This window comes from Falco cherrug, chromosome 2 (genome assembly GCF_023634085.1).
Source record: "Falco cherrug isolate bFalChe1 chromosome 2, bFalChe1.pri, whole genome shotgun sequence".
In the NCBI taxonomy this organism is placed as follows: Eukaryota; Metazoa; Chordata; class Aves; order Falconiformes; family Falconidae; genus Falco; species Falco cherrug.
The window spans coordinates 70,763,742-70,789,944 of NC_073698.1; the positions used below are offsets into that span (position 1 = coordinate 70,763,742).

At 40.9% G+C, this 26,203-nt stretch overlaps 1 protein-coding gene across 14 annotated transcripts in view; it reads left to right on the forward strand.

The window, feature by feature from the left end:
* INPP4A (inositol polyphosphate-4-phosphatase type I A) overlaps positions 1 to 26,203 on the forward strand; it is a 131,096-nt gene that overhangs the window by 52,415 nt on the left and 52,478 nt on the right. For 12 of the 14 annotated variants that reach the window (XM_055703341.1, XM_027813364.2, XM_055703339.1 and 9 more), the window contains exon 3: positions 24,532 to 24,594. The gene's annotated coding sequence lies outside the window, so the exon portion shown is untranslated. Of the gene's footprint in view, positions 1 to 6,822; positions 6,934 to 24,531; positions 24,610 to 26,203 lie in introns of all 14 variants that reach the window. The other 2 variants (XM_055703342.1, XM_055703343.1) reach the window with 2 other exon arrangements.

Sequence of the window (26,203 nt, forward strand, 5' to 3'; positions counted from 1 at the left end):
ATGTTTTGTACTGTGTAATACATTGTATTGATCAGAGGTTTTCTGTTATCGTTGTGTGCGCTGTCCACAGAAGCTCAGGTAGATCATTAGCTAGTGACAGTATGATTTGCTCATCTTTGAACAAGTGATGTGGACGTGTTTCTGGAAATTTGTGAGATTTGAAGTATAGCCTGTGCTAAAAGGCCAGTATTTGTCACCTGTTTCCGCTGTAAGAACAAAATGGTAGTTCTTTATTTTTCCTCCTTGAACTTCTTGGGTCAACAGAGATGGAAGAAGGCAGATCTGCCTTTGCTGTCATTGAATATTGCTGTAGCGTAGAGGACTATCCTTCAGGATGGGGACTAAAACCTGCTAGGCACTTCACAAACATTTGCCAAGTATTTACTTCTCCACAGTGAACAAGCTACTTTTATGTCCTGTGATGTGGCAGGGGCAGAGGATGATGGTTACCTTGCTTAGGCCCTGAGAGGTGAATGTGAGTCCTGGTGGGGTTGCTGTTAGCAGAAGACCCTTCTGAGATGACTCTTGCCTGCTTGTTTCCAAGCAAAGTTCAGTCACAGGACTCGCCTTGCTTCCTGTGGGGCAGAGCAGCTGTTGGTGGGCTTTATGTCAGGCTGACGAGCTGCACCTGGCTTCTGCGATTTCAGAAAATAAGAGAAGTTGTGGCACGCATGCTAGTGATGTGTGGGATATGGCCTTTACGGCAAGGCACTATGAAGCAGACACCAGCCAAGTGAGACAGAGGCAGGAAGTTTTGCTGGTCTGGGAACAGGAGGCAGTGGGAGGTGAACCGTGATGCTCGTGGTCACATGTGATGCTCTTGGTCACATGGGTAATCGTGTGCAGAAATTGAGGAGGAACCCTCAGTCTCCTCACCTCTGATGTGGTGCCCTCTGCCCTTTTACAGGGTTCAGCAAAGAATGAATGGTGGAGTAGTCAGTGGTGAACAGTAGTGACTTCTCAGGTATTTTTCCCCAAGCCCTACTAAGGGAGAATAAGCTCATTTGTAAGATCAAGCAGAGTCAGCAAATACACTTTCTCTTGTGCTATTGCTTTTCTTGTATCAGATACGTGTCTTAATGCAGACTGAGGATCAATTACTGAAAAGTCTAGATAGGTGTACTGCCGTGATTGTGCCTACATCTGTAATTAAAGCGAGCGGTCAGTACCATGGACTGAGTTATTTAACTGGGACAGAATGGAGTACAGTGCACAACAGGATGCTCCAGGGGCTTATGTGTAATTTTTGCCTTTCACTACCTTGAACTGTTCAGTGAAGAATAACTTGGGAATCAGGCATGCGCTTACAGATCTTTCTTGATCCCAAGAAGGCTGAGTTGAAGTTGCCAGCAGCAAATTAGTGTTGCCAGACCCTGTAACTAGCTTTACTGTGACTTAAAAGGAATTGCGGTAATACTAGTCATTCATATCATCTTTCTTTCTTCTATTAATCATTGTCTGTATTGGAAAAAGATACGCCTGGGGCAATCCTGAATCTCCATCCAGTTCAGTGCTGCTTCTGGCTGAAGAAATTAAAAAAGAATTGTCATTCCTCACCAAGACAGCTACGTCTTCTTCCCTGTTGGGTCTGTCTCCACACTTTCAAAGAAATCCATAACAATAGAGGAAAAAACCAGCATTTGGGGCTCCCCTACAGGGACAGCATATCATCCTAATTAAGTGTTTCTCAAATGTGGCCCTGGCTGTGCTGTCAACTCCATATAGACAGATCCCACTGCTCACCTGAAGCTTTTTCTTAGATTTGGTCTGGAGAGATAATGGTAAAGAAAGAATAGAGAATGCCACCCACTTCTGTTTGGCTGCTTGCTTGGTATTATAGTGCATGTTTTCTTTCAACTGATTTGGATTTAGTGGCTTCTTCATTAAGAGTAAAAATTTAATTTTGCATATGTAAAGCTCCACATAGCTTTTTTGATTGAGGCTCTTTAATGTGTGTGTATAAAACGGAGTTTATTTTCAGTGGCATCCGTTTTAAGTAGCAGTCCCTGCTTTCCCGTCAGTGAGTTCTCTGGGTGACATCTCTAGGAAATGTGCCCTGCTAAAGCACATACTGGTATAGATGATGAAAAGACAAACTGCATGAGTGACTTATTAGTACAGCAAGCTGCTTTATGATTGTTGTTGTTAGCTTTTACTGCAAGTTTACTATCTGCTTTTACAGTTTGTTTTTTAACAAAACCCAGCATTCACTAGTTTGTTCCTTCCCCACTTGACAGTTTGCAAAGTATGTTAAAATACAGAGCAGGCTATGTGTGAGGGCATGGCTGTGTTAAATGGTCAGTGATCCTCATGTTCATCATCCTCTTGTTAGCGCTAGAGCAGTTGCATGCACCATGCCAGATTGATGTGTGTAATTGCAGTAACTACATGTGCAGTTGTTGCATAATGTGAGGCACTTGGCCTTCCGATAATGATCTATATTCCATTAAGTGTTTTTCTGACTCTGCTGATACTCGTCTGCAGAGTTAACCATGACTTTAGCAGTGAAGACAGCGATGAAGGACTGAGTTTGAATAACATCTTCAATGACGGCATAATGAGATTGAGTAGAGCCTTAATACAGGGAGAGTGACAGAAAGAAGGGTAAGAGGATGTGATGATACATAGCTAATAAGAACGGCTGTGGAGGGCACAGAGTCAGGGAGAAGGTTGCAGCAGAATTTAAGACATTTTTAGTGTCTGGAGACTACAGTGTTCTGTGGGTTATTACTTTGTGCAAGCACAAAAATAAATTAAGGGTTTTCTGGAATTAAGTGCCACTCTGACATCAAGGCATTTAAAGTGTTTGGAATGTTACCCTGTCCAAGCTTACCTTCAGTTACATAATATCTTAATTTTACTCCTGTGTTTGCATTTTAATTACAGAGCTGTTAGCGTTTAAATTACAAAATTCCCAGTACCTACTTGTTAATATTCTCAGCATTAGGTGAACTACACAGAATCATTATGAAGATTTCAGGGAAAATTGTTACACTAAAACACACTGGGAGGATTAACATTTAGTCCGAACCATCTAAACGAACCCTCAAAATCAGCTGCCTACCGTGCTACTTTCATTCTTGGAAACTTTGTATATGGATCATTTCCTACTTCTAGTGTTCTTTTCCATATAGCTAGGAAGGTAAGATAGGAAGTGACCATGCAGGTCCTTAAGTCCAGACCTCCATACATCAGGAGGTCTGGACTGTGCAGTACAAACACTTGACAGCTCTCTGTATTGTCCCCAAGGCTAGGTGGAATACAATAGCTTGAAGCACTGTAGTAACAGACAATAATCTGCAGTGGCAGTATGCCTCAGACTAGGGTATTGCTACCATGCTAGTCTCTGCAGAATAAATAGCAGAAAAAAGCTCCTAGTTATTTTTAGCTTTAGTGCATGATTTTTCATAACTTCTGGGAGGGCTGGGCAGATGGGCATTAAATACCTGGGGTCAAATTTTCAAGTACGTATCTTTAATCTAAACTCAGACATCTCAATAAAAGTCCTTTGCGGACACTGCGCACCTGCAGCCCTTGGTGAAGTCAGGAGCAGTTGTCAGTGATCTGAGGTCTCCCAGGAAGTCCAGCCAGCCTTAAAGTCTACATCAGGAGAAATCCCAACTTTTCTGCTCATTTCGGTAGGACTGAAGCTTATAGTTACATATGTGCTGCCCCATAAGTGTGAATTTAGGCAGAGGCCCAGCAGAAGTTTGTAGCCATGATATTCAGAAGGAATCTTCACTGGCTGTTTTGAACGCTGTGTGACATGAACAGACAGGTACAAACTGACTTCTAAAGCACCAGCATGCAGAAATCACACTTACACTGTTTGAAGAATGAATTAATAGGTAGGTGTCTTAAAATTCAGGCCCAATTTGTCTGAAGGAGGCAATAACACAAATATCACCTTTTAATAAGATGATTGCTTTCAGCTCAAGGCATAGGAATGCTGATTTGGGTCAAACAAAAGACCTTAAAATTGCAGACTAAGGGAGTGTTTCATGTGCTTTTAAGGTATTTTTTGCAAAGTTTTTGCATGTGTATAGCAAGCTGATAGAGATACAAAAGTGCTAAAACAACGAGAAAAGGAAAAAAAAGGAAAAAGTTCTTGGATCATATAAAAGAGGTTTCTTGAACTGGGTAGCATATTTATTCTTTTAAAAAGCCTTGAAATTTTATCAAGAAAATCATGCTTCAGCACAAAAACTTTTCCAGATGTAGCATGCTTAAGTGACCCAACGAACTGGGAAGTCTATGTGAATGTATTCAATAGTTTGTGAATATAAGAAATTGTACTGAATGGTGGGAATAAGGTACTGTGCAGCTCTTCAAGAGACTTGTGTAACAGAGATCCCAGAAGCATCTCAGATTTGCACTGGAATTTCTCATATCAAGTTAAACAAGCACCCTAGCTATATCTTTCTGTATGTCTGGTGATTTTGGGGTCTCAGGAACTTTCAGCAATTCTTGGATATTTTACGCATCATTTCACATAGCTTTTTGTAGTCTCAGAAGAAGCATCCAGTTTCTGCATCTCTTGTATTTGAAAAGCAATTGGACTTTCTGGCTGTCAGAGTGACTTTCTATGTTTTTCTGTATTGGGAATTCTCAGATTGGAAATTCCTTAAAGGTACCTTTTTTATGTATAATTAAAATATAGATCCATTACTAAGATTTTTTTTAGAGAATTTTTTTTTACTTGATACTATTGAGTGTTATATGTATCTCTAAGGAAACTGAAAATGTGAAAAGGCAACTTCAGGCTCATTAATTTGACCTTAATAAGCTTAGAAATTTTTTTTAAGGAATGAATAAATAAAGATGCAGTAATTGAGTGGAAGGAGGATGAAACATGATCTATTTTGCTAAGATAGGTCATGTGAGACTGACCTAGTATCTTTTTTTAATAAGAAAGTAGGTTTTCTAGAAAAAGAAAAAATGTGCTAGATCTGGTCTCGGTGGATTCTACTGAACCATTTAACACGGTGCTGCATCAAAATCATTGCTCAAGGTGAAGGAAGATTGTGTTAGTGTAAGAACTGTAAACTCACGCAAAGAACTAGCACAAGGGGAGGCAGCAGGAGCTAGATATATGCGATGAATTATTCTTTGGGAGTTGACTTGTTTAGTGTTCTTGAGGCTTTTTGTTGGGTATTTTTTGAGTTGATTGTGTTGTCATGTTGAAAGTGGGCTGTTGAAACTTGCTGTTGGGAGGAGGATATTAGTTTCCAGTAGACAGTTTTAGAAAGAATGACTTTACAATTATTTGTACAAGTAGGTAATACTGAAGGGATTGAATTCAACACAGTAAAGTGTCAGGCCACACACTAGCAGGAATTCATTTACTGAGTTTAACCTTGGTGTTGAAATTAGCAGTGTAAGCTCTTACATAATCAGTGGAAAGAGACAGATTGTTAATTAGGCACCCAACGCCTGCTTTCTGCCTTGACTGTTAAGAGCTAGCTAGGCACCTGACTCTGGCATCTGTGCTGGATGCCTGAAGTTGGATGGTGCTGTGGTCTCAACTTAGGAAGTAATATCCCAGCTTTTCCCGTGAAGAGTGAGTTCAGCAATGGGAAAACTCTGAAGGAGAAAGGCCTCTGTGAAGGTGAGTGGGTTCAAGTTTGTCTCTAGTCTGTCAATTTGAGACCACTATGAAAATGATGGATGGGATCCAGGGAAGTGTCAGGAGAGGTATTTCCAGGGAAGGCACCTGAGCTGGATGCATCGGGGCTGGGACCTGACCTGGAATAAGTGTGTAACACTTCTTGCCATACCCAAGAAACTTCAGCTCAGTATGTAACAGATGCAGAGGAAAGCCGCAAGGGTGATCAAAGGAATGATATTAGAAGAGGAGTCAGACAGCTGTGTTGGGTATGTCAGGAAGGCTAGCAAAATGGGAAGTGTAGTTGCTGCAGCTTTGGGGAGCTTTGGAGTGTGGTGGACATCACCTAGGTGAGAGCTAACAAGCCCGATGTCTGTAGTCCATCAGAGGACTAATAAAATCTGTGTGTAACAGTGGTGTTGTAGGAAGGTTATGATGCAGAAACAGAAGAGTCCAGACATGGTTTAGAGGTGATGTGAACTTTATATAAGGCACATCTTAGTGACTGTAGTTTGTGTGTGTATGTAGCATATGGATAAAATATTTATAGCCAACATTGAAATGCATAGTGATAATCCCATAATATATGGCAGTAGCCAGTAGGAGAATGCCTGATGTACATTTAAGGAGGAGTTTGAAGATTTATGAAGGGCAATTGCTTGGATTCTTTGGGCTTAGGCTGTTCAGCAGCTTGTGCTTTTTGATCACTGCTATACAGTGTGATACTTGCTGTCTACTGTATTGCCCTGCAATTTCCCTGCACTGTACTGGAAAAGCTGTGTGGTAAATCAGACATCAATGGAATTTGTAGGTTTGGACATAGGCGTGTTTAGTGTATGACAAAGATAACGTTTAGAAAGAAGACTGCTGGACAGCAAACTCTTGACCACTGCGAGAAAAGCTTACTCTGAACTGAAAATTGTGGTTGAAGATCCCTGATGAGCCTGTAGTGACAAATGACGGGTGCAGTACTTACAGTCAGTGACAGCCCTTGCCCCAGATATCTCCTTAGTTTGACAAATGCTTACACTTGTAGCTGTAGTGAAGAACTGCCCTTTGCCTTGAATAGTGAATGCTGTACCACTTGTCTAAAGGATGACGCACCTGTGTTTAGTTAGAAGTCGGGAAATGTCCAAGGACCTTTATTGCTCCATGACGGATGTACAGACTGCTAAGTCCTTGGGTTGGTTATCTTTAAAAGGGACATTTTGTCTTAGATTCCTGTTGTACATGCAACGTGGCGAAGACAAAGAATTTAAACGTGGCCGGTAAGGAATAGAGTCTGCACAGCGACAACTCTTCAAGGACATTGCGCAGGAATGAGATATGTGAATGAATTCTCAGAATTGTAATTAATATGTAAATGATTTCTTGGAAAACTAATGAATAGATATAAGTAGCTTGTATAAAGGGGGGGGCTGAAAAGTCCCCTCGGGGTGCCTGACTTTGGTGGAGCGATCCCCCATGCACCCAGCGCTGCCGAATAAAGATAACCTCTGCTCACCTGCATATTGCTGACTGATTCTTCAAATCAGCCTAGATGCTGGTTTGTCCAACACCAGGTTCAAAAAGGAGCTGAGTTCTCTGAGCAAGGGTAAGTAATGTGCTTTCTTCCTGTGTCGCAAATCCTTAGTTGCTCTAAGTGGCTTTATCAGCTATTAAGACATTGATCAGGTTGTTCTTTAACAGAATTATCCATAAAATAACAGGAGGAAAATGCCACAGCAAGAAACTTTTTTAACGTACTTCTGGCAACGCTATGTTTAGTTCTATAGTTATTTGTTTGTTAGTAAGTACTTAGCCTGTGTTTCTGAGGTTTTTAAGTGCTTAGAAGAGTATCAAAAGAGAATAGTACGACTTCTCTTCCCCCGCCTCCCCCCACCCCCCTTTTTCCTAATTAATTATTTCATAGCGGTACTAAGTTGTTATTGTTCTGTGGTAAAAACAATTGTGGGATGATCTCACAGTTCTTACTTGGAAAATCGCCACAGTAAAGAAAAAACACTGTTTATGGACTGCATTGTCAATAGTTTGGAAGGGGGATGTTCTGTTGGAAACACAGTGCTTTGAATGACAGTCCCAGAGAATGGATGGCAAGAAGGGAGAACTGAGAAGCTAAGAGTGAAAATGTGTGAGTGAGTGCTTTATCAGGTTTATTGTTTATAAGAGTCATTATCTATTCCTTTAGATTGAGATTCTGTCCCAGTTTAGGTTTTAACTTTTTTTTCTGTATTGTAGGTTTTATTTAGCTCCAAGTCACGTTTTCCTGGTTAGTAAACTGGAGTTTTAATTTTAAAATCTGTCTACGCCTCTTCCTGAGAGACAACACTTGGAGCATCTCAGGCCTGCATGGCTGTCACTTACAGAGATGCCCAGAAAAACTGGGAGAACATCACTTGAAGTGATTTCTGGAGGAGAAAAAAGAATCAGGTCTGAGGGACTTGTACCTCCTAAGTTTCAGGAAAAAGGCATCTCACACTCCTGTTGAGGAAGAAAAAGAAATAGAGGAATTTCTAGCTAACCTTTCTTTCCCATGACAGTTCCTCTGTTGGGGGAGGGAGGGAGGGATGAGGGGAGGAAGGGAGTGGATTAAATAAGTGCAAATGAAACATGGTATGCATCTCTGACACGATCAGTTTGGACTCTATGATCTTAAAGGTCTTTTCCAACCTAAATGATTCTATGGCAAACAAGAGTATTGTCAGGTTTAGAATATTTCCCTGGTCTGCCCAAGAACTGTTGTAGATCATCATTAAACATGAGATGCTGGAATGCAAATCTAGTCCTGTTTCATAGTCTCTTAAGACAGCTGTTTAAAAGAAAGAATTACCTTTTGAAGGTTCCAGTCTCTCTACTCGGTTCTAACTAGTTGCCTGTTTTGCTTAACTTCAGTACAGTTTAGCAAAATGAATCCCATCCAAAGACTCTACGCTTTTCTTGACCTTTTCATAGCATGGTGTTTAGTCAAGGTAAACACTGACCTCGTGGATTGTTCATGCAGATTTGTACACACTAATAAAAAATGAAATATTTTTGTACAATTAAATAGAGTCTGTGTGGACTGTATCTCTGCTGAACTGCATGCAGGACAAGGGAGGTTCCAGCTGCTTTGGATCTTTCTGTCATGGTAATTTTAATAATATGTTTTCTGTTTGGATATCTTGTAGCCTATAAAAACAAAAAATAAAATGCGTCAAGGTATTTTGGGAGTTTGTAAGGCAAGCGTGACAGGGATAATATTAATTTCTTCTTGAAATGTGTTTATGCTAATTTTGCTTTTGAAACAAAAATATATCCGTTTGGGAATATTTATGTTCAAGATTGTTCTGTAATTTCCATATTAAAAAACCCCAAAACTTAGTGCAGCTCCTGCTAGACTTTAACCCCCAAAATGTCTAGAACACAAAGATGAGAGAGTCTAAAAGATGTGTTGTGGCTCAGGCCCTTGTGAGAGCTCACTCTCCTTGAAAGCATTTAAAAAATAAGCTGTCTGAAATTGTACTTTATTGTTGACTTTTTGCCCATGTTAATGTGAGCAAACATAGAAAAGGAATTAAAAAGTGCTGCTCGGCTGTTAACACCAAGCTGGTTTTAGTGGGAGATTTGAACATTGATCTGTTTTTTCTGAAAGGAGGCGTTTTCACTGAGGTTGTGCACGTTCATGTTGGTGACTTCCCTTCAGGCAAATCTGCTGTGATCTGTGATAAGGTGATTTTTGGAGCTGTCCCAGGCAACTGCCGAATATTCTCAAATATTCAAAGTGGAGGTGTGGAGAAAAACAGTTGTGTGGAGGAAACTCCAGCTGCATAAACCTACAGGTTTGGTATAGTGTTCTGGAAGCATCTTGGATAGTTGGATTTCCACTGCTTCAGTTGGAATTTTCGTTCCAGAAACGTGGAGATCTCCACATTGAGGTGTTTTTCTTGTCCTTCAGCTGGCGCTCTTTGTGTTTGTTAATCCCATCCTGTAAATTGACCCAGGCTCCATTTAATAAACATGCCTGTTAATACAGACAGGTACCTTCATCTTCAGTGAAGATTGTTAGCACTAGATGAACAAGGCCTGACTTTAGAGGCAAAACCGGTGTGAACTAAGGCACCAGCTATGATTTTTGTGGATGCTGGAAGGGAAAGGAGCCAATGTGAACTACCTTTTGTTGATTTTCCTTTTTTAAAGGTCTTCATTGTGCTCTAAGATGTGGGGTAAAGATCTTGTCTTCAGTCTAAAGAGAGGGGAAACTTTCACTAGGTAAACTGCCACAGAAAAACTGAAATACTTCTCAATACCTTTATTCCTTAATAACTGGAATTCCCTGAATTCTGTTTCTTTTAATGTGTGAGCCCAGGTTAATACAGGAACTGTATGATTCTACTATGAAGATTAATAACCTTTAAGAAAGGAAAAAGAATAACACTGTCCTTACAGAAATAAAGTAACAGCATTAGGAAAGAAGACTGGTAAAAAACAAGTTGAAAGCTTGTCAAATTACTTACTGGAGTATCATGGTACTAATCTGTTGCTAATAGGAATACAGAAAAGATGGTAAACAATCAGACTTCATTCTATTTGGCTCAGTAACATGTTCTGCAGCAAAAGCCAATTTTTAATGTTGTCCTTCTATCCACTGTTACTGGGAGAGGAATTTCTTGTTTTCTAGTTATGTATATATATAAATAGTTTAGTTTGGTTCTGATTTTTTTTTGTGATTTTTTTTTAAAATATTTTAGCAAAAGAGCTGTATTTTCACATGCCGTCTATGAAGGTTTAAGATTAGCATAGAATTACAGTTATATATCAGTATAAGTGATTTTGATGTTTCCATTGTTAGTGAACAAAATATTATCTTTTGTTACCTGCTTTTGTTTTATTGCTTTATAGTTCATAGGTATAGAAACAAGAACTAGGTAAAAAGAGAAAATAGAGTTTAGGCACATTTAAAATCTTTTGAACAATAAAGTAGGAGATAATACAAAATATTCTAGGTCAACTGATGCACTCTCAAACAGATGAATTCTTTGCTAGTTCAAGGGTGAGTTGTTTAACAGCATACTTAAATAGCTTTGAAGAGAAACTTTGAAAAATTGCCTTTTGTAAACATTTCAGACATATGTAGCACAAGTAATAGCTTGAAAGGTAGCATTTCATTTCTGAATTACAAACTTTATTTTTCTGGTTTATTTCTGTGATATTTCTGTGAATCAGCTTTGACATCCATATACTATAACAGGAAGAAAAAGCCTTTTCTGTTTTGGATTCATAAGTATGACACATCAACTTTGTTTTGCACGGTGCCTGTTCGTGCATTTTATCCTCAAACAATGAGTTGTATGTGTTAACCCATTTGCTCTGATGGATCAAGCAATAGCTATAAAGTCAGATGACCCTGCCACAGAGTCTTTTATTTCTTTGAGAAGGATAGTTGGGAGAGCAGTGCTTTTGGATAGTATTTGATACGGAAGGAGATAAAATCAAAAGAAAGTGTTCCTGAGGACTGATTTTTCAAGAAGGCACTGCTAGGAGCAAAAGTAACTCAGGGAGCAGTGGTTGTGGATCCCCATGGAGAAAACAGACTCCCAGAACATTGGGAATGTATGGTCTCAAGTGACTTGGTGGTACTGCAGATTGTCTGTAATTAAGAGCTTGGATATGTTGCTATGCAGTGAAGGGAAGAGGCAAGCACAGACAACAAATTTCTCATGATTTTTCTTCAAGTCCTCAAGCAGCTTGTAACTTTCCCAGCACAACTCCAGTCATCTGGAACTGCTTTTCTGGGTCTTGTTTAAAAACTGTCCTTTTTCCCCTTCCTCAGGAGCACCAATAAGTACCAATAAGTACTTGGCATCTGTTACAAAACATCTTTCATTAGATTAGACAAAATCAATACACTCAATAGGAGCCTCACAGAATAGGAAAGATCCCTTCTACGTCCAGCTGCATTCATCACTACAGAGAAGGCACTGGCATATTGTATCTTAATGTTTTGGCTTTGAATTCATATAGCACAAAAGGAGTAAGATATCTTCTGTCCTGAGGTCAGTTTCCATATTAGCAAACAGGAAAATCTGAACATGACAGCTGAAAAGATTGTGGTTGTAAAGGTGCCTGAAAAATAGACATAGCAATTACCACATGGTCATGGCTTTCCCAGAACTGAGGGGAAATTCGAGGTATATTTTTCACTTGATTCCTGCAGTCTGATTTGTAATCTTGTCAGATTAAAGAGTCCTTTTACAATATGACAGATCACATTAGGAAAATCCATTTGGACAAGTGTTTGCACACTCTGTTCTCACTTATGCAGGACTGACCTGGGGATTTTCACTGGGACGGAAAATAGAATACATTTTAACACTAGTTAGTTGGATGCCACTGTTGTATTCTCCCAGGCAATGTATTTTATCTACAGTTTAAAAAGGCAGATATAGCTGCAATTTCATGACATTTGCTTTTATGCCAGTTTAACTGCAGGCAAAACTGTCCATTTGTGTAGCTGTCACATTTAAAAAAATGAAAATGTTATTAAATATATTAACTTTTGCATGTTCTACCTTACTGTAGAGTCAAACTTCTATCGAATCATAGAATCATTTAGGTTGGAAAAGGTCTTTTAAGAGCATCAAGTCCAACCGTGAAGCTAACACTGCCGCATCTGCCGCTAAACTGTGTCCCTAAGCACCACATCTATGGGGTTTTTAAACATCTCCAATGAGGGTGATTCCACCACCTCCCTGGGCAGCCTGTTCCAGTGCTTGACCACCCTTTCAGTGAAGAAGTTTTTCCTAATATCCGATCTAAGCCTCCCCTGGCACAACTTGAGGCTGTTTCCTCTTGTCCTGTCACTTGTTACCTGGGAGAAGAGACCGACCCCCACCTGCCCACAGCCTCCTCTCAGGCAGCTGTAGGGAGCGATAAGGTCCCCCTGAGCCTCCTTTGCTCCAGGCTAAACACCCCCAGTTCCCTCAGCTGCTCCTTGCAGGACATGTGCTCCAGACCCTTCACCAGCTCCGCTGCCCTTCTCTGGACACGCTCCAGCACCTCCACGTCCCCCTTGCAGTGAGGGGCCCAAACCTGAACCCAGTGTTTGAGACGTGGCCTCAGCAGTGCCCAGTACAGGGGGGTAGCCCTAGCCCTGCTGGCCACACCGTTTCAGATAGATGCCAGGACGCTGTTGGCCTTGTTGGCCACCTGGGCACACTGCTGGCTCATGTCCAGCCGGCTGCTGACCAGCACCCCCAGGCCCTTTCCCACCAGGCACTTCCCAGCCCCCCTTCCCCAAGCCTGTAGCGCTGCGTGGGGCTGCTGTGACCCAAGGGCAGGACCCGGCACTTGGCCATGTTGAACCTCACACAGTTGGCCTTGACCCATCGATCCAGCCTGTCCAGATCCCTCTGCAGAGCCTGCCTGCCCTCCAGCAGATCAACACTCCTGCCCAGCCTGGTGTAATCTCCAAACTATACTTCTCACACCCTCTGGATCTCTGAAAACACTCATCCATTTGCAAGATGGGAGTTACAGTACCAATCATTTGAATTAGCTAAGCTACTTGTGGGCCTTAGGTCATATAAAAACTGGTAGTACAACAGAATTGTAGAGAACAGTATTTTTGTGGCTTTCACATTCTTTATGGTGAACTGTGGCTGTGTACCTGAGGTTGTCTAGCACTTAGATAATTTCGTAGCCAAGATCAAGATGTGATTTGGTAGTTCATTGCACATGGAGTTCTCTTTAAAATCTGAGTCCGTATTACCACAGAGCCATCCCTCAGATACTTAGCCACAGAGCTATTCAGAATGGAAGAGTTAACAAAGTGCTTGTTGAGCGCACACTGGTACCACTGTTCCTGCATCATCCTCTATTAGCCTGAATTTTCACAGGGATTTGATGCTGTTGCTCCTTCAGTATTGAAAGGTCTGAAGGGTTTGGATCAAGTGCTAGTCTCCTGCATTTCAGCCAGTGGGCCCTGGTTTCATTCCCCTAGGTAATGCCAGAGACTGATTTTTCTTTAACTTACTTTTATTTGGATGAGCAGGTTGCTTGTTTGGGTTTTCTCGTAAGTGTATACCTCATAAAGAAGTATTTGCCCTGTGGCTTTCAGTTTCAGTTTGTTTTTATTTTCTTTGTTGAAAAAGATTACTTTTTTTTGTTGTTGTTTTTAATTGGATAAAGGAGTTATTAATAGACTTTCCCTTTTCAGAACTGGAAAATGCCCAGAAGGGCTTTTGCTCACACTTTCCAAATACAAATTTACTTCTAAATTGAGACCAAACATGGAAAAGTTGAGAATGTTAGGTGAATAATTTGTGTAGTTCTGAGCAGATGGAAACAATGTAAAATGAAAAATGAAATTAGTCTTGACAATCATAGCTGTTTGGTTCGTATAATGTTTAAGTTGGTGGTTTTAAATTGTCCGTGAACTATGCAAATAAGTTGGTGGGAAGTGACTGAGCAAAGCAAGCCTACGATCAGTAGCTTTAAATTAACTTGTACCAAATGGTTCTTCACTGGAAAATTTTCAGGGAGTTTTCAAATCAGAAAAGTTTAAAAGATGTTGATATAAGAGTTTAATAATATCCCATTTAATTTTGTCATAGTTCTAGCTTGTTTCACTTCAAACAGGTAAAAAGTTTAGGTTTATGATATTTACTGTTTTAAAATAATTATTTGACAAAGATGGATTACACTGATGTCTGTGATTTACAGTGGTATCACTGTGGGCAGGTGATCATTTTATGTTTTCAGTGGAAGCAAATAGATTGTGCTTGGACCATAGATGTTACCCCCGTGATCACAAACTGGCCTAGCAATGTTATGTCTAGCTCTCATTCTTGCATCTTTAGTCTATAAAAACTCTCTAAATTAAGTTAGAGATGAGGTCTGCATGGCCTGAAAAAGCTGGAAACAGCAAAATTAGTGCTCCCAACTGTTTAAAAATTTCTGTCCTAAAACACTGCATGACAACAGGATCTGCTGGTTCCAGTAAATGGTGAAGAATGGCACTAAATTCCATGTCTGTGCCCTTATACTCAAAACCTTTTTTATATGCAAAGATGAAACACACCTTATATCTAAAGGCAAGAAGCTGTTGTTATTATAATTAAAGTCTTTACAGTCTAATCCAGGAATCATTACTTGTGCAGATCTAGTAATTACAGGAAAAGAAAGGATGCTTCTGTATAGGGGAAAGTCTCAACAAATAACAACACAGTTAAAATCATTGAACACATGGAGTGTCTATGTCTTTATCCTGCTATAATGCTCATCCTTCTGCTCCTCTGGGTCCTAAAGTGGTTTCATTCTTGTGGTGGGGATGTGGGGGTGTTTAGGCAGTTGTCAGCACCTAAAGGACTTCAGATGCTGACAGGAGGAGTATGGTGTTCATGTTGATAGTTGCTGCTGCTTCACTCTAGGATCCACTTGGGGTTATTTTTATGTTTGCTAACAAGCTTCTAAACTTGCTCTTTCTTCATTGGTCTGCAGCTCCATGTTACATCCGAATTTACTACATGTGGTACCTTATGTACATGTTAGATAGCTATTCCTTTTTTCTGTTTTTTATCCCTAAAACCAGTTTTGTCCAGCCTCAGATACGCAGTCCTTGAAGTGACCATGGGTGAGCTGTCTAGCTACAGTGTCTTCAAGTGTCAACTCTATCTCCTTTTATCCCATGCTTTTACTCCTGTCCATCGTGTGTCTCCACTTCTCAAGGCCTCTGCTACCATACTAGTCCTGTATTTTTCTACCCTACATAATTTTGTTAAGAGCTGTAAAATGATGATGTTACCATGCAAAGATAAACAGAAGTAAAAACAAATTAGCCCTAGACATCTGGGTGGTTGGAAAAATCGTTGTTACAACTAAACCAACTTTAATTGCAGGCTAAAACAAAGTTCCAAGCAGGTCAAGAAAAGTTCAGACAGAGCAAGCCTGAAAAGCCCAAGTTCTCAGGGTTTGCAAGCTGCCCTGCAAGGCTTTATGGCCAGTCACTAGTGATGGCAACGTGGTATTAAAGGGCTACAGGGTAAGAGTGCTGCAAGGGCCAACGATGAACTGTGGTAACACAGTATGTCCTGTTAGCACCCGCCGTTAGGTACAGAGGTCTGGTGCGATGTCCAGCTCAGAAAGGTCCCAGGGTGCTTGTCAACTGAATCAGGGAGTGCAAACCTGGAGATGCCTCACGAAATACCAGTACTGCTCTTTATACTGTTTTTCTTTGTCCCTAGTGCTGCCTACTCTCAGATCCTCCAGGCTTGATTAACCTTTTGCTCTGACCCAGTCATTATATTCAGCTTTTGGTCCTGCCCTTTTTCCCAGAAGGTATTGCCTCTCCAGCAGTGATGCAGAGACACAGAGACACCAGGTGTAGGAACATGTGCCCACACTGAGATGCAGTTTGGTGTCTTAGTTTAACCTGTTGCAGAAAGTGGCTTTGATGAGATGGTTGGACTATAAACTTGTGTGGCTGAAATGCAGGTACCTCTTCTCATCTGGGCCAGAAGAGCAAGACCAGTAGCCATGGGCAGAAATATAATCTCTGCTGCCTTGCCTTGGAGGTTTGACTGCTGAGGTAGGCAGCATGCTTATGAATTTCTGATGAGGTGTGGTGGGAGGCACCAGGAATTAGCAGGAGAAGTTGGCGTCACTGTTGCTTGCCTTCAGCATGCAAAAATTGAGAGTAAAATGTATCAGTCATGAGAGTGAGTTAGTCATGAACTTTAAGAGAGGAAGGTAATCTGGGATGCATCTTTTATATTTTTCAGGCTTGTCTGTATTCATGCAAAATTTGCTTTTAAAAAAGGTGAGATGTCACTTGGCTTGTAGTAACACACCAGTTTTATAAGGCATGTTGGTGCTTGGACAATTGACAAAGCTCTGACATTTAAGCTTGTATTTTTGAGCACCAAGTGCTGCAAGGAACTCAGCACTAATATATGCTCTTTGTCCTTGCATAGCATTGATATCTTTTCGTGATTGTTGCTACCATCTCCACTGCAGCTGTTATTTTTTTAAATAAACTTTTGATGCCCGCTAAACTACATCAGTTCTAAAGATTAATCAGTGCTAGTTGCTGAAAACAAACCAGTAGACTGGGGTTACAGTTATTTGAAAATTGTTTTTAAAAGCCCTGAACCTCAGAAATCCATGGCTGTACCCTATAGGAGTCTTAATTTTTCTCTGAATTTTGATCTGAACTGTTTATTTTGTTTGGTCTCTTAGTAGATGAGGGAGAAAGAAAAGAATGTTGTTATAGCAGAATATGTTGCACAATGTGTTGCACAATGCATACTGCAGCCACAGAAGTACTTGCTACCCTCTCTGTCTGAACAGACCACTTTTACCTGTAATATGTTGGAGCGAGGAGACGTGAACCTTCTAAAAAACATTTTTATTTGTCCATGGGTATTCATATGTTTGCTTATTTTATGCTTATGATCTGCTTTTTTTGTAGATTGCATTCTTTATTTATTCCAGTTTTGTGCTACTGATTTAGGCCTTTTAAATTCAGCAAATATGGCAAGTTCCTGTATATTCCAAATATTTTTCCAGTGTGTTTTAAAATGACCCGTGTCTGTCAGCACATGTAATCTTTCCCACATGGTTGTGTTTCAGTAGCTTTGCTTCAAGTCAAGAATCCATTTAGTAAATTATATTGTCAGGTCTTGTTAGCAACAGTTCAGTTTATACTTGACGTGGATTTTGCTCTTTACAAATGTGGTAAAGTGTACTTTCTTTTACAATCCAGGTGCAATTTATTCTGTCTTAAAACACATAAGCAAATATGTTGGTCAGCAGAGTTAATTATGTTCTGGTACAGTTATAGCTTACTCTGAACTGTTTCATTGGGCTATGCTTGCACCTTCCTGTTTCTTTTTTCTGAACTGAATTCTAGGTGTACTGTCTCCTGCTGATAATTCTCATCAATACAGTCACTGAGATCAGGCTGTTGTTGAATATGTAGAAATGTGGGTTTCTCTGAAGTTACCATCTTAACCTGTTTTTTCTGAAGAGTGTTAGTAGTGTCCTTCCTTGTGACCTGCAATGGGCAGATGGTGATACTCTGAGACCTCTGAAAAATTACTTTTTAATGTTTTCTGGCTTTGTTGGGAAATGAAATTGTGACTTCCTTTTCTGAAATACAGGTGTCTGCAGCTGTTCCTTGCCTATAGCAGAAAAGCTTGGACAAATTAGTGTCTCTCAGACCCTGTCACTTCATGTCCCACTTCCCCTTCTTGTTGGCCTTGATCAGAATACAGCTGCTGTAACCCATGTTGTGAAGGGCAGGGAGGATGTGTGTGTGTGTGTGTGTGCGTGCGTGTGGGAGGGAGGTCTGGGGCATAGGGAGGAACTGGGATAGCACACATGCATCCACTGCCCCAGAGTGCCCCTACTGCATTGGGCAATGCAAACACAGGGTAATAGTCATCCCTGAGTCTCCTTGCTTCTTCCCAGTGCTTGGACTCCTGAATCATTTTTGAATGTATAAACGTTTTTGAGTATATAAAGGCTGCATCTTGTTCAAGGGCCACTCAGAAATGGGTTTATTTCTTCTTTCAGTGTCTGTCTTGAAGCATAGCTAATGGCTAACAGGTGATGAGCAATATCTTTTGCTCCATTTATCCCTGAGTCCTGCTTCTTGAGAAGCAGCTCAGAAGTCCATCCTTCCTCAAACCTACCGGCCCTACTCCCTTTTGGCTGTCATCTCAGCTCACATCTGCCATTATCTGGTTGATGGAGAACTCTGTGTGTTTCTTCTCACAACTTGGGCAAGAAAGCAAAACAAACTTTGGGGGGTCTTTGGCTGAGATCCTAGGAATCTGGACAGGGTTTTCTGGGTGACTTTGAAGTCTTTGACAGGGCCAGCAAACTGGGATCTGCATGCTGTCTAAAGAGATTATCAGGGAAAACATTTTCAGAAACCGGCAAGACCCTGAAGCAGCACACACATGCGCCACCCCCACCACCCCCACGCCATTATATCTTACAGGGTGATATTACTGTTAACCCACAGGGTAGGACTGGCATGAAAAAAGGGTGCTGTCACTGGGACAGCTGTTCCACCAAAGCATTGAAATGGGAGCAGTGGTGGGCAGCATAGACTGTTGGCCTGTGTGGAGTTGAATGCTTATGCTTCCAAATGCCAGCATCCCACCACTTGTTTACTTGACTCTAAAAAGGAATCCAGGAAAGAGCCTTGTAGTCAGCATCTTGGCCCATAACAAGCTTCTAAATTAACAACATTGATTTAGAAATATTAAGGTAAACAAACAAATCATTTTGTTTTCCAGGAAGGAGAAATGAAAGCAGCACAAAGGAATCTGATATCTGGAACCTAAAAGGAGTTGATTCATTTGAAGAGACATCCAGTGTCATGGCCATTAGGCATAGTCTAGGCATGCACTGTGTAAGAAAAAAAGATATATGGATCAGAAGTACACACACAGAACAGTTCAGGGGTACAAAACAAACACTGATGGAGAAATATGCATCAGCAGATTTGTATTAGTAGCAAAAGACTCCAGTTTTGCTATGCTGCCTAAATCCTGGTAATAACCTTTATGGAATATTACTCCCACACTAACATTTATTTTAAATTTTCTAAATACTTGACACTTGTTTCATTTCTTGAATCAATTAGTTATGTCTTGTTGAAAACACTTATGTTAGAGAAAGGATTCATCCTTTTTTTCCTAAAATCGTAAACCAAGGTTTATCCTTGGTTGCTGCTATATATTTTTAATTTATATAAACGTTTTAAACAGTGAGTGTAGGTATCACAGAAAGTCAGAGCAATGCCATGTAAAAATAGAGAGTGCTTGGGAGATTTTTCCGGTGTGCCTGTGACCTAACAGAGCGTTCTTTCCATGTGGGAAAATGTAGTGTCAGGAAAGTAAATGTTTAAACTGTGACCCTGGTGCGCAGTCCTGTTGCACAGGTGAAGCTCAGTGGTTTCAGAGCAAAATGTGAGATCCCATCAAACACATAGAGGACAGTGCTAACAGTAGCCTGTGATTCCTGGGTTGTTTTGACCAGAATACACTAGCTTTAATTGGTATGACATTACTTTCTGAACTAGATAAGTATTATAGGCAGATAAATCAGATAATTCCTTAGACTGTTTGTTGTAATCAGAGCTTGACCAAAACTTCTGATTATAAATCTAGTTTCAGTGCTTTTATCCCTCCGTGTCTTCCATGGTCCTCTCTCATTGCCTGTATGTTGGAGGTGTTTTCCTGCCATCCGTCTGTAATCAAAAGCAATATAAAATCTTCAGCAAATGTTAAGGTGTGTCTGGTTCATCTCCATTTCAGGTCATAAACCATTGGGGTTTCTTTTGCTTTGTTCTGCCTTTGTTCCCCCACCACCACCTTTTCCTGCAGCAGGAGGAGCTGAGAGGGGGTTAAGCTCTTTGCTTTTTTCCAGTTAGAGCAATGCTGTTTCTGCATTGTGAGTGTCATGGTTATGATGAAAGACTGCTTGTGAAGAGGTGAGCTTTAGAAGGGTGTCCAAAGGACCATCAAATTCAGGAATGTGTTTCCAGTCCAAACTCCTCAACAGAAAATATGTCCCCTGTTCTCATGGGCTTTTCCATGTCTGTATAGGTAGCGTAAGAACCCTGGGTCATGAGGAGAGAAGTCATTCCATGCACAGGAAACTTCACCATGATGTTCCCAGCACATTTCTTGTGGAGAGGCTAAAGATTAATTTAGGGTAAAGACCATTTGTAAGCTGTTTCAGTTTCTGTTGGTAAAACAACAGAAGAGGCTGGGGGAGTTGGACTTCAAACTGCTCTGTAGCAAGACTCATCATTTTCCATGGCATTGTGCTGTGCACAGCTTGATAAAAGCTGTTCTGCAAAGTGAAACAGAGCTGTGCTTTTTCCTTTCTAGTTAGCAAACACGTATGTTAGTAATGCTCGCTTCCACCTGCAGGTGTGGATATTTTTGTACTCGTAGAAGGAGTGCTGAAGAAATAAGAGTGTTGTAATGACAAGTGAAATTAAACCAGTATCTTATTACGTTAAGAATGCTAATTGTGTTTCAGCTGCAAATATAGACAGTCTTAATTTGCACAAAAAAGTAAGTGGCCTGAATTGCAGTTTTCTATTAAAAGTACTCAGATATATTAAAGAAATAAAATCAGGTTTCTAGATCAATTGAGTTTGTTGAAGTTCATAGCAGGAAAGAGTCAAGAAGAAAGTTTGTGATTTACAGATTTGTCTGTACATAAGTGGGAGAGGCTGGGCAAGAAAGCAAAGAGAAAACAGGCTACTTTCTGCTGCTGAAATGGCCTTCTATCTAAATGTCACTGAAAGGTTGCATTTGGGGATTTCCATGCTGCACAAATATATTCATTGTATATTGTGGTATTTTCTTTCATTTTCTTGTGGAAGGCTTTTCCCTGTTCTCGCTGAGGTCACCCACTTGCTCAGAATCTTCAGGAGAGCTTCATAGAGTGATGAGAAGACTTCAGGGTAACCTTATATTCTTGTCCTTGGTAATCAAGATTTTGGTCAGTGGGACATTGAACCAGCTTGTGAGGGGAACCTAGAATTAAGGAGTAGACGTGGAGGGTGAAATACAACCTCTTTGTGGAGCTGATAGACTGGATCTGCCAAGTGAGGTTTTGGTGGGGAGGTAATTTCAGTGGGAGACAAAGGTCCATATTGAATTCTGGCACCACTTGCTTTCTTTTGCCTTGCCAAGGGGCATGGTAAAGGGGATGTTGTAGGTCATGGAGTGAGTGGAGCAAAACTCTGTTGTCAGCCTATGGACCTGCAGTTAGACATAGGCTGTGTTGCTGCCCGCGTGAGTTTGGCTGGAAGGAAGAATCTGACTCAAGGTGTCAAGGTCATGGCTCTGACTTTTCCTGTTGTGATCTGTGTGAGGTCCAGGGCATTCAGTCTCCTATTAAATGAGATAGAAGAGTGAAGTGCTTGTGAGACTTTGAAGAAAATAGCTCTTAATCAATGTCCATCTTAGCAGGCTTTCACTAGGAGCTGCTGTCCTGAGAGCTGATGTTCTGCTCTTGGGCTGGCTCTGCAGCCATGAGTGATGGGGTTGATCCAGACCTTCACTTCAGACTCCGAAGCATGGTTCATAAAGTTCCTTGCATCTTCTTTGAAACAGCTGTTGGGGATGGGAAGCTGGAATTACTGGAAGATTGGTCTTGAGCCAACATGGCAGATCTTGTTTCACAAGGTTTTCTGTGGTTGGAGTTAAAAACAAACAAACAAACCCAACCTGTGTGCTAGTTATACTAGAGATGGTGCTCTCACGTGGAAGGCAACACAGTCAGAACTTGGCATAGTCGGGCATTTGATCCTTTCCATTGTTTTGTCCATAGTGACAGAGTTAATAGGATGTTAGTTGGAAATCTGGCCATGTTGCAGATCCAGAAGACTTACTATTTCAGACAGTATTCATTTAGTATTCAGTAGTGTATTGCTAAAACATTTTCAACCAGAGAAACTGTTATCTGAAGAATGCATTTGGCTGAAGGAGCCATCCTGATGTTTCAAAGTGGATTGTTCAGGAACAGGAACCCTAATTTGTAAGGCTCAGAGAATGGACCTTACAGCTTAGAGAGTCCAGAGAATGGTAAAACTAATTGCAGTTCAGTAGGTACCCCATGACTACTTTTTCACTCCCTCTTGGAGATGATGATTGCATCTCCATTTTTTTAAAAGCATTAAAGAAGGTGTCACACTCTCCCTTTCTCTATTACTCTTTTAATGTAGATGTATCAGTGATGTTTAGCCTTCCACTGCTGTTGCATTTTCTGCTTTGACATGGCTCTTACCCGATCAAATGCCATAAGCCCAGAGCACCGTGGCTGTAGGAAAGTAGAGTTGCTAGACTTTGATTTAGTCTATAATTGGAGTTGCCTTTTTCTCCTGCTTATTGATGTGTGAGTTGGAAAAATCGTGTGTTTCTTACAGTTGTGGAATGGGTGTCAAAAAAGGTAGGTGTTAGGGTGAAAGAAGGTTTGATCTCACCTGACACATTTGTTTCTTCAAGGGGTAGTTTGGTAGGAGAGTTAGTGTTTTTTTCAAGAAGGCAACAGACCAAAGCACTTTGCCAGAACAGTTAGCTTGTAGTTATACAAGCTAATCATCAAGGGATTATTTTGGGGCCGAGATAATCATCGTTTTCGCTTGCGATCTTGCAGGCAGGCAGCGTGAGACCAAATGTCCAAGTTTCAAGCCCACAGGATATGAGACCACGCAGCTGGGCAGAGTGGCATTTGCTTCCCATGACCAACTGCCAGGACTGAAGGTAGCAGGCCAGAAGTGGCATCTAATGAAGATCTTTTCTTCTGGTCATGTGCTTTTGTGCTAACAGAGCACAAAATAAATATTCACACAACAGAAATGAGGCTTGTTCAGAAGCTTTTTCTGCACAGTGGAAATGGCCATTACTGATAATGGAGGTCAATAACAGCTTTTCATGCTTCTGTTGAAGCCACAGTTGAAAACTGGGCTTGCAGCAAAACTTCATGCAGTACAAAGCTGCACATACTGCCAACGTCCTCTGTCTGCAGTATTAGTAAGGGCAAAGCCAAAGGCTATGTGTAGATGCATCATGCCATCTTCAGGATGGGGTTTGCCTGGACATGAATTGCATCAGCCTTTGAGGATTGCAGGCTGCAGGAGTGGTACTAACTAGTCTTTGGTACCATCTACGGAAACTACCTGGGGTGCTAATACTACCTTTAATTTGGTAGGAATCCTACCTCCACTGATTTTTGTCAAAAACACGATCATAAAGTCGTCATTGTTGAAATGGTTCTGATTCAAGAAAGTGATCAGAGCACCTGTCATTTGGGTCTGTCAGGCTGTGCAGAACGGAGGGAAGTCATCCCTGCCTGAGCTAACAACCTGAACTGTGGGAGGGATCCAGTTTGCCCAGCTGTAGCATCAGGCCTAAGCTAGTAATCTAAATTCTTTCTATAATGAGAGAGAGGAGTGTGAGTGTGTGTGTGTGTATCTTCATGGGGTGATTCATCCCACCTACCTTAGAAAATGGTGACTCATTCTCTGGATGTGCTTCTGTCTCACCATTGACTATGCAGAGAACCTGGGCAGTGGGTTGTGATCAGATACCTGCCTCCTGTGCAGTTTAGGGAAGACAGAACCCTTTCCGCAATTGATAAACGCTCATAACCTATGTTCTTAAGCAGTCTTGGGTAATTGGTAGGACTGGTGATTAAATCAAAAAGCTCAGACTAGACTTCCTCATCTCTTTTACTGTAGTGTGGCGTACACAGGACATCGTAAAAGGTTTATCCTTTTAATGCAAATATACTTGAATGAGACGGTACCACTAGCAAATACAGACCTTCAGTTAACTTGCAGCATATTTAAAAATAATTCACTTTTCTGTATGCTTCTAGCTAGCTGTTCGTAGAGGCCTACCTTGCACGGTAATTTCACCCAGTGGAGAAAGAGTGCTGCGTTCCGATGTGTTGAACTGTTTCGACACAGGATCTTTTCTCGTGACAGCGGTGGTTATAACTCTTCCAAACAGCAAAATTTTGAAAGTTTAACTATAGAAAAGCACAGTAACAAATGCTGTCTCATACTTAACATATCATATACATTCCTTTTTCTTAATAGCACCAAGCCTTCCAGTAAACATGTTAACGTATGTTTCTTACAGCTATTCTACCCACTCACCAAATGCTGACCTGAAGTTAGTCCTTTTCAGCACAAGCTTACTGCTTTGTGCTCCTGCTCTGGCTACGCTATCGCTATGACTAGAGCTGGATGAGGTCCAGCCAGAGGATCATACTCTTTTTTCTGTTTTCAGAAAACTTTAATGTGAGAGCTAGTAATCAGAAGTTAAATTTAATTAATCTCAGTGTGGTACCTGCCCCTTGGTTGTGATTTATGCTGTATAAAAAGATTGATTGTTTTGTTAATTTTTTAGATGTGGACTTAAGTGATGTTACGATACGCAGAATCCCTCCACACATGAGGAAAAGAGTCCTCTGTAAGTATGATCAGTGTAAGTAAATTTAAAATGTATGATTATGTGAGGAATTAATATTGCAATTTAAATGAGTAGTTGAGAACTTAGAGAGCCTTGGAAAATTATTACATGCAGTAATATTTAAGAAGAAACAATTTAAAACCAGACAAAATACCTGGCCCTATTTTAACTTCTCAAGGATTGGCCTTTTCTAAGGATAGATTAGATGAACTCCATAGAATCCCTTCCAACCTCAACTATTCTGTGATTCTACATGAATTCTAAATCTGTCTGCTTTAATTTTTGACTGTCATGAATTATATCTATAAGCTGAGTGTTGTTTTGTATGCTGTCACTGAGTTTCTAAGCTTTGGGGGATGGGGTGTTCAGAGCTCTCAATTTCTGCTTCTTCCACTCAAGAATTCCTTTTTTTCCTATTTGGAGTGGCTTATGACATTATATTGTATAAACCTGGGTTGAATCACTGAGCCAAATTATTAGTTCTGAGTGGCCCATCTTGTGGACACAGCCCAAATTCCTTCCTCCCTAGAATGAGCTCCCCATTTAAAATCTCATTTCCTAAGCTTCTGTATATGGCCAGGATTGCATGCAATTCAGTTGTCTTAGATGCTTAACTTGCATCTGAATTTTAGATGTGAACCAGTGCTAGTAAAGAAAGTGCTTGAGTTCACTGTGGAGAGAGGGAGATTCTTTTGAAATCCTCCAGAGGGAGATGCTGACTAGCTAAAATCAGAGACTTAAGTTAGGCAGGTTTTGAAATGCCGATTTAAAACACAAGTGAAAGCTACGTGCTTTATTTAATTAGAATGCATCTTACCCATTGTTAGATCCGTCAACCTAAAAGGAAAAAAATTATGCTGCCATTATGCAGTGTGGTTTGAATGTTTTGTAAAAATAATGAGGGGCTGCTGTGAAGGTATTAGTCACTGTATTACTACCTTTCAGGTTTATCAGACTTCACTCCTGATCTCACTTCCTAAATGAATTGAGTTTGTCATAATAGTATGAAATGAATACAGAAGTTCCATAACTGCAGTGCTGATGTGGCTGATGGAAGGAACATTCAAATTCATTAGCCAAACCAAAAGCACCGCATTTAACAAAATAACCAAATTTTCTATAGGCTGTGTGTTTCTTTCCTACCGTAACATTTCAGTTTATAGCGTTGTGAGGGGAAGAACAATTGTTGTGGATGTCTGTAGCCTAGTGAAGTGTGGGGTGAAGGAGAAGCATGGACGCTGCCATGTGCCACAGCAGCAGGCATCCCCTTTTGCTTTTCCTTTCCATCAGCATCCCAGAATTCCAGCCACGCTCTGGCCCGGTGGGTTTTCTTTACAGTTTTCAACATCCCTTTTCCCTTGGCGGTACAGCCTGGAACGACACAGTGTGCTGACGCCAACTTGCTGCCCTTTTGTTCTGCGTTCCGCCGACTCATTGTCCCTTGGTCCTTACCCCTTGTTGTACCTCTGCAGGCAGAAGCCCCATCTGACAAGTTTATTTGTGTTCCCCAGGGATTATGAAAACCAGGAAACTTCATTAAGGATGGTTTAATAAGTTAGACAAAGGAGAGGAGCAGCTGGCATGCTAACGAGTCTCAACCCCCGTTCTC